Source organism: Triticum urartu, chromosome 4, assembly GCF_003073215.2.
Source record: "Triticum urartu cultivar G1812 chromosome 4, Tu2.1, whole genome shotgun sequence".
In the NCBI taxonomy this organism is placed as follows: Eukaryota; Viridiplantae; Streptophyta; class Magnoliopsida; order Poales; family Poaceae; genus Triticum; species Triticum urartu.
In genome coordinates, this window is record NC_053025.1 from 15,447,460 (window position 1) to 15,456,853 (window position 9,394).

The window sequence follows — 9,394 nt, forward strand, 5'->3', positions numbered from 1 at the left end:
GTGTTACTTGGAGCTGAAGAGTTGGCACCCTTTGCAGTGTTTAACTAACTCCTTGGCGTCACCCAAAGCAGTCGGCCAAAAGAAACCATGGCGGAAAGCTTTGGCGACAAGTGATCTTGAGGCCGCATGGTGGCCGCATTCTCCTTGGTGGATGTCTCTGAGGATTGCAATGCCCTTCTCTTGCTCGACGCATCGCTGGAGGACTCCAGTGACACTGCGCTTGACGAGCTCTCTGTTGACGATTGTGTATGCTCTGGCTCGGCGTTGGACTTGTCTTGCCTCTGTTTTGTCAGCCAGTAGATCTTGGTTCATTAGGAAGTTGAGGATGGACTGAGCCCATGATGGAGCTGCGACTTTTTCTATTGCCAACACGGCTACTGCGACCAGGGCGGGCAGGCTGGGTGGTGAAATGCTGGAGTTGGCCGCCGCCTGTTGTGTTGGTGCAGTCTCCGGGCCGACTACCGCAGTCCCCGAGCCGGGTGTGCCAGTCCCCGGGTCGGGCGTAACTACGGAAGTCCCTGAGCCGCCTATTGACGTCCCCGGGCCGACTAGCGAAGTCCCCGGGTCACCTGCTTGGTTCTTCGAGCCGGATCCGTCCGCGTCGAGGTCAGGCGGCATGAAGATGGAATCGGACTCTGGAGACGGCTTGATAGACGGCTTGAGGAGACGTTGCAGAGAGACACCGGTTGGTATTGCCTGCCGAGTGGAGCCTATTCGAGCCAGGGTATCAGCTGGCTCGTTGTCGGGTCGCGGTACGTGGAGGAACTCGCATCCTTCAAAGTACCCGCTGATCTGCTGAACGAGGAAGCGGTAGCTTGCCATATTTGCGTCCTTGGCATCCCAGTCGCCGGATGATTGCTGGACTACCAAGTCCGAGTCGCCGTAACATAGGATTCGGCGTATGCCGAGCTCTTTGGCAAGCCGGAGCCCGTATATGAGCGCCTCGTACTCGGCCACGTTGTTGGAGGCGGCAAAGTGAATTTGCAGTGTGTATCTGAGCTTGTCGCCTTTGGGAGAGGTGAGGACGACGCCGGCTCCCAAGCCGGTGCGCATCTTGGACCCATCGAAGTGCATGCGCCAATGAGTGGAGTCGGGAGCTGGCGGTAGGTACTGGGTCTCGGCCCAGTCGACGAGGAAGTCGGCCAATGCTTGGGACTTGATGGCGGTGCGAGGCTGGTAGAAGATCGTGTAGGGGGCCAGCTCGATGGCCCATTTCACTACCCGGCCGGATGCATCCCGGCTGCCTATGATCTCGGCAAGCGGGGCGGTGCATACGACCGTGATGGGATGCTCTTGGAAGTAGGGCTTCAGCTTCTTGGCGGCGAAGTACACGCCATAGCACCTCTTCTGGTAGTGCGGGTAGTTCTGCTTCGAGGTAGACAGAACCTCACTCAAATAGTACACCGGCCTCTGGACCGGCTGGGCTCGGCCCTCTTCTGGGCGCTGGACTACGATGACGGTGCTGACCACCCGGCTGGTTGCAGCAATGTAGAGGAGCATGGGCTCTTTCTTAGTCGGCGCCGCCAGGACAGGCGGCGTGGCCAGCATCTTCTTTAGCTCGTGAAAAGCTTGGTCAGCTTGGTCATTCCACTCAAAGTGATTGGTCTTCTTCATGAGGCGGTAGATGGGGAGAGCTTTCTCTCCGAGCCGGCTGATGAAGCGGTTCAGGGAGGCCAAGCATCCGGTAAACTTCTGGACGTCTCGAAGTTTGGTGGGAATCGCCATTCTCTCAATGGCCTTGATCTTTACTGGGTTGCATTCGATGCCGCGTTCGGAGACCAGGAAGCCTAGGAGCTGGCCGGCTGGCACTTCGAACACGCATTTCTCGGGGTTGAGCTTGATTTGGAACCGGCGCAGGTTCTCAAATGTTTCCTTGAGGTCTTCCAGCAAGGTGCTGCGCTTCTCCGTCTTCACCACAATGTCGTCTACGTAGACGTGGGCATTTCTGCCGAGCTGCTTGAGGAGGCACTTCTGCATGCAACGCTGAAAAGTGGCACTGGCATTTCTTAAGCCGAATGTCATAGTCAGGTAGCAGAAAGCTCCGAATGGCGTGATGAAGGCGGTCAGCCGGATCTAGCTTTATCTGGTGGTATCCTGAGTAAGCATCCAAGAAACTCAACAGCTCGCATCCGGCCGTGGAGTCTATCACTTAATCAATCCTTGGCAGGGCAAAGGGGTCTTTGGAGCAGGCCTTGTTGAGGCTCGTGTAGTCTATGCACATGCGCCACTTGTTATTCTTCTTTAACACGAGGACCGGGTTGGCGAGCCATTCTGGAAAGAAAACCTCCATAATGAAGCCGGCTGCCAGAAGCCGGGCTATCTCTTCTCCTACAATCCTTCTTTTCTCCTCCGACAGTCGGCGGAGGGGTTGTTTGACTGGTTTTGTGTCTTCTCGGACGTGTAGCTTGTGCTCGGCGAATTCCTTCGGAACACCCGGCATGTCCTTGGGGGACCATGCAAAGATGTCCCGATTCTCACGGAGGAAATCGGCGAGCTCGCCTTCCTATTTGCTGTTTAGGTTTGCCCTGATGACGGCAAACCTCTCTGGGTGCTTGGGGTCAAGAGGTATCTTCTTCGTCTCCTTGGCCGGCTGGAAAGATCCTTGGGCATCATACTCCTTGGGATCGGGGGACAAGGCCGACTGTTTGCCGGCCATGGCCACGACTCGGTCCAACATCTTCTTTTCCTCGCAATCACAAGGGACTCGGCCAGCCGGCTGCTGGCTGCTGCGCACTCGGAAGATTTCTTGTAATCGCCGGCTATGGTGATGATGCCTTTGGTGCTTGGCATCTTCATCTTGAGGTAAGCATAGTGGGGAACAGCCATGAATCTGGCCAAGGCAGGTCGGCCAAGCAATGCATGGTTGGGGCTCTCCAGGTCCACCACTTCAAACCAGATCGCCTCTCGGCGGAAATGGTCCTTGTCCCCAAAGAGTACATCAATCTTGATCTTGCCAATGGGGGCGCAGGACAGGCCAGGTACAATGCCATGGAACATAGTTCGAGTAGGCATGAGTTGCTTCGTCTTGACGTTCAGCTTCTCTATGGTGTCACGGTACAGGATGTTGATGCTGCTCCCGCCGTCTATCAGCACGCGGGAGAAACGGGCGGCGCGTCTGTCCGTTGCAAGGGTGGCATCCAAAACCAACGCATAAGAGCCGGGAGATGGCATCACCTCTGGGTGGTCGGCCCGGCTCCAGCTGATAGGTTTTCTGACTAGTGCATGTGCTCAGCGGGGTTGGCAGCGACCATGCTGACTTCCTGGTGCTCTCGGCGTCTGCTGCGCCGGTCTTCGGGCTGGCTTGTAAAGACGATATAAGCGACATGCTCGTCGGGGAACTCATCGTGCACGGCTCTGACTGCAGGCCGAGCGGTCGGCGGCTGCGGAACCGGAGGCGGCGGACCGGCAGGCGGAGGCGGCGCGAGCCCTTCGCCTTTGGAGATTCGGGTGAGCCAGTGGCACTTCCGGGTTGTGTGGTTGGACGGCTTCGCGCCGCTGTGGAACTTGCATGGGGCGTCGAGAGTTTGCTCGTAGGAGAAGGCCGATTGCCAAGCCGGCTTGCCGCCCCTGTGCTTCTTGGGTGCGGGCCACCCTTCGGGCTGCTCGTCTTCGACCATGGCCACCTGCCGACTGGTGGAGGGCGGCCCGGGGCCCTTGCGCTTGTGGTCATTCTGGTGGGGGCGTCGGCCGGAGTCCCCAGCTAGCGTCTTGGGCACCGGGTTGAGTACCTTCCCGGACGCATCTACCCGGAGTTCGGTCTTCATTGAGGAGTCGGCGGTGGCGTAATTGTCCGCTATGACCAGAAGCTTGTCGAGGGTAGTCGGCTCGTCGCAGAGGAGCTTGTGCTTGAGGAGGGTGCCTTCTCGGCACCCGGCAGTGAAGTATTCTATGGCTTGCACCTCGTGCACCCCTTCGCAAGAGTTGCGGAGCTCGGCCCAACGCGTGAGGTAGTCACGAGTGGACTCGGCGGGGCCTTGTACACACAAGGAGAGCTATCTGGGCTTGGGAGCCCACTTGTAGGTGCTGGTGAAGTTGCGGACGAAGGCTTCTGTGAAGTCTAGCCAGCTGTTGATGCTGTATGGCTTGAGGCTATTGAGCCAGGTCCGCGCCATGCCTTGCAGCATGAGGGGCACGTACTTCACGGCAACGCGCCTGTTGCCGTTTGCTATGCTAACCGCCGTGGAGTAGTCGATCAACCAATCTTCCGGCTTCACAGAGCCATTGTACTTGGGCGTGTCTCTTGGGAGCGAGAACCCTTTGGGGAAAGGTTCGTCGCGGATGTAGGGGCCGAAGCAAGGCGGGCCGACATCATCTTCTTCTTCTAGCGCCAGGGATCGCGCTAGGCGGTCGATCCGATGGCAGGCGTCATTCTCGCTGACTCCTTCGCGGAGACCTAGTCGGCCGCTGAGAGTCGGATGCGTGACAGGCGGCGGGGTGGGATATCTCTCCCCGCGAGGCGGGGGCGGAGGCGGGTTGCCCCGCTGCTCCACGGCCGGGGGACGGCCTTCTGCGTCTCGCTCGATGGAGATTCGGGTTCGGGTTCGGCTTCGGCTGGCAGCCAGCTCTTTCTCGTGCCGCGCGCGGGTTTTACCCGTAGTCGGCGTCCGAGACGTCGCGTCGTGCTCTCGGCGCGGGGGAGGGCTTTCCGCGCGGGCGTCGGCTTCGTGCCGCTGCGCGGCCGCATCGATTAGCTACTGGATGTGTCTGGTCATGTGGGGGAGTTCTTCGGCCCCCAATCCATCTAGCTCGTCTACGGCCGCCTGGGCGGCGCACAGGTTCTCGAGTCGAGTGGTGTAGACTGGGCGGTCGACTCCTAGCGTGTCGGCGACGACAGTGCCGCACTGTCTGACAACGCTGGCCCGGCTAGGCCCGCCTGGGGCGGCGTGCCAAAGGCGGCATGGTCGGCTTCGCATTGGTGGGCCTCAGTGAGGTGTCTCATGGAAGCCAACTTCCGGCCCTCCGCAAGGAGGGCGAGGCGGCGAGCCTCCAGTGCTTCGGCGTCGGCATCGGCCGGGAGGGGGATGGACAAGTCGTGGACCGCCGCATGCGGGGCGTCGTGGGCGCTCTTGCCAGAAGCGCCGCTGTGGCCAATGACCATCATCTTGGTGGTGACAGCGTCGCTGCCATCGGCCCGGGGAAGCGGGTCGTTGTAGATCATGACGTCGGTGGGGAAAGTGTCGAGCAAGGCCGTGTCGGAGTCGACAGGCATCGAATCGGTGGAGCCAACAGACTCCAAGTCCACAGCAGGCTCACCGGAGACGTGGAGCTGGCCGAGGAGGTTGACGAGGTGGTTGGTCTCCGCGTCAGAGGCGAGCTCGTCGGAGATGAGGGTCTTGGCAAGGAGATCGGCGAGGCCGCTCGCTGCGCAGGCGTTGGTGACGCCTTGCAGCACGTCACGGCAAGCGCCATCGGGCGTGCCGGGCTGGCCACGCTCGCTGGGGAGGAATAGGGTTCCCGTCCAGAATAGTTGTCCGGACGACGGTGCACCTGGCCCCACGGTGGGCGCCAAATGTCGGGTGGTAGGTGCGACATATGCCAACGGGTGGCTTATCATTGTGGGAGCCAGTAAGACGTCGCCGGTGCCTGGAAGCGGGATGAGGCGAAGACATGCACGCCGGCGAATCTTACCCAGCTTCGGGGCTCTCCGTGGAGATAACACCCCTACTGCTGCTCTGCGGGGTCTCCGCATGATCACTAGATGAACAAGTAGCTACACGATGCTCCTTGAGCTATTTGGTGAGAAGAAGAAGAAGGGCACGGCTAGCTCTCCTCCCCTCTCTATATGGTGTCTAGAACTAGCTTGGATCAACCCTTTGCATGGGTGCCCGGGGGGTTTATATAGGCCTATCCCCCGGGGGTACAATGGTAATCTGGCTGGGCGTGGGGCCCAGCCGTCTGTGTCTATGCTCGCCGGCTTCTGCGCCGGCTGCTGGGGCCCGCCGGCTGCCGGCTCCTTGGTCGACAGGCAGGCCCCACTGTCCAGGGCCTTGTCGGTGGCTGGTTACTGTTGCCTCGACCTAGTAACGAGGGCTTCGCTGAGGTGAGCGTGGCTACAGCGCCGCCGCCCGGCGGACGATCGCCGTAGCCTCGCCGCGTCTTGTCTCCTTAATGGGGCGTCTCCTTCGAGGGAGGGGGCAAGCCGGCTACGGGGAGCCGGCCCCGTCTCGGGCCGACTGGGGGAGGCCTGGCCGCCTTCGGGCGTCTCTCTGCCTGAAGGGGCCCACTGCCCGTGGGCCGCGCTGGCAGCCCATCGTGGATGACATCAGGGTTAACATGGCAATAGTGCCGCGCCGGACGGGTCATGGCCACCCCATACGGCGCACTGTGCCAGGCGTGCTCCGGGATTCGGGGATGGCAAGCTTGACTGTAGCCACGCCCCGTCACATCGCCGTTATGTGGATGCACACTTCGAGGGTACGATCTTGACCGCTTTGTGGGAGCCGGCCTCTTGGAGTCGGCTTTCTCGCGGCCGGCTTCTTGGAGTCGGCCCTCCCACGGCTTTCTTCATGAGGGCTAAAGCCGGGCCTCCTTCCGATAGTCGGCCTGGGAGACAGCCGGCAAGGGGAAGGCGGCCCCACGTCTTGGATTCTTGAGGGCCGGATCGGCTCGTAATTTTTCCAGAAGGGCCAGGGGGAGCCGGCTAGGCTACTCGTGGTCATTTACTCCGACAATTGCATACATGATAGAGCCTATGGCTGAAGCATAGGGAACATCTTTCATTTTCTCTCTATCTTCTGCAGTGGTCGGGCATTGAGTCTTACTCAACTTCACACCTTGTAACACAGGCAAGAACCCTTTCTTTGCTTGATCCATTTTGAACTTCTTCAAAACTTTGTCAAGGTATGTGCTTTGTGAAAGTCCAATTAAGCGTCTTGATCTATCTCTATAGATCTTGATGCCCAATATGTAAGCAGCTTCACCAAGGTCTTTCATTGAAAAACTCTTATTCAAGTATCCCTTTATGCTATCTAGAAATTCTATATCATTTCCAATCAGTAATATGTCATCCACATATAATATCAGAAATGCTACAGAGCTCCCACTCACTTTCTTGTAAATACAGGTTTCTCCAAAAGTCTGTATAAAACCAAATGCTTTGATCACACTATCAAAGCGTTTATTCCAACTCCGAGAGGCTTGCACCAGTCCATAAATGGATCGCTGGTGCTTGCACACTTTGTTAGCTCCCTTTGGATCGACAAAACCTTCCGGTTGCATCATATACAACTCTTCTTCTAGAAATCCATTCAGGAATGCAGTTTTGATATCCATTTGCCAAATTTCATAATCATAAAATGCGGCAATTGCTAACATGATTCGGACAAACTTAAGCATCGCTACAAGTGAGAAAGTCACATCGTAGTCAATCCCTTGAACTTGTCGAAAACCTTTTGCAACAAGTCAAGCTTTACAGATAGTAACATTACCGTCAGCGTCAGTCTTCTTCTTGAAGATCCATTTATTCTCAATTGCTTGCCGATCAACGGGCAAGTCAACCAAAGTCCACACTTTGTTCTCATACATGGATCCCATCTCAGATTTCATGGCCTAAAGCCATTTTGCGGAATCTGGGCTCACCATCTCTTCTTCATAGTTTGTAGGTTCGTCATGGTCTAGTAACATAACTTCCATAACAGGACTACCATACCACTCTGGTGGGGATCTTACTCTGGTTGATCTACTAGGTTCAGTAACAACTTGATCTGAAGTTTCATGATCATCATCATTATTTTCCTCACAAATTGGTGTAGGTGTCGTAGAATCCGTTTTCTGCGATGAACTACTTTCCAATAAGGGAGCATATACGGTTACCTCATCAAGTTCTACTTTCCTCCCACTTACTTCTTTCGAGAGAAACTCCTTCTCCAGAAATGTTCTGTATTTAGCAACAAAGGTCTTGCCTTCGGATCTGTGATAGAAGGTGTACCCAATAGTCTCCTTTGGGTATCCTATGAAGACATATTTCTCCGATTTGGGTTCGAGCTTATCAGGTTGAAGCTTTTTCACATAAGCATCACAGCCCCAAACTTTAAGAAACGACAACTTTGGTTTCTTGCCAAACCACAGTTCACAAGGCGTCGTCTCAACGGATTTCGATGGTGCCCTATTTAACGTGAATGCAGCCGTCTCTAAAGCATAACCCCAAAACGATAGCGGTAAATCAGTAAGAGACATCATAGATCGCACCATATCTAGTAAAGTACGATTACGACATTCGGACACACCATTACGCTGTGGTGTTCCGGGTGGCGTGAGTTGCGAAACTATTCCGCATTGTTTCAAATGAAGACCAAACTCATAACTCAAATATTCTCGTCCATGATCTGATCATAGAAACTTTATTTTCTTGATACGATGATTTTCTACTTCACTCTGAAATTCTTTGAACTTTTCAAATGTTTCAGACTTATGTTTCATTAAGTAGATATACCCATATATGCTTAAATCATCTGTGAAGGTGAGAAAATAACGATATCCGCCACGAGCCTCAATATTCATCGGACCACATACATCTATATGTATGATTTCCAAAAAAATCTGTTGCTCTCTCCATAGTTCCGGAGAACGGCGTTTTAGTCATCTTGCCTATTAGGCACGGTTCACAAGTACCAAGTGATTCATAATCAAGTGGTTCCAAAAGTCCATCAGTATGGAGTTTCTTCATGCGCTTTACACCGATATGACCTAAACGGCAGTGCCACAAATAAGTTGCACTATCATTATCAACTCTACATCTTTTGGTTTCAATATTATGAATATGTGTATCACTACTATCGAGATTCAACAAAAATAGACCATTCTTCAAGGGTGCATGACCATAAAATATATTACTAATATAAATAGAACAACCATTATTCTCTGATTTAAATGAATAACCGTCTCACATCAAACAAGATCCAGATATAACGTCATGCTCAACGCTGGCACCAAATAACAATTATTTAGGTCTAATACTAATCCCAAAGGTAGATGCAGAGGTAGCGTGCCGACCGCGATCACATCAACTTTGGAACCATTTCCCACGTGCATCGTCACCTCGTCCTTAGCCAATCTTCGCTTAATCCATAGCCCCTGTTTCGAGTTGCAAATGTTAGCAACAGAACCAGTATCAAATACCCAGGTGCTACTGCGAGCATTAGTAAGGTACACATCAATAACATGTATATCACACATACCTTTGTTCACTTTGCCATCCTTCTTATCCGCCAAATACTTGGGGCAGTTCCGCTTACAGTGACCAGTCTGCTTGCAATAGAAGCACTCAGTCTCAGGCTTAGGTCCAGACTTGGGTTTCTTCTCCTGAGCAGCAACTTGTTTGTTGTTCTTCTTGAAGTTCCCCTTCTTCTTCCCTTTGCCCTTTTTCTTGAAACCGGTGGTCTTATTAACCATCAAC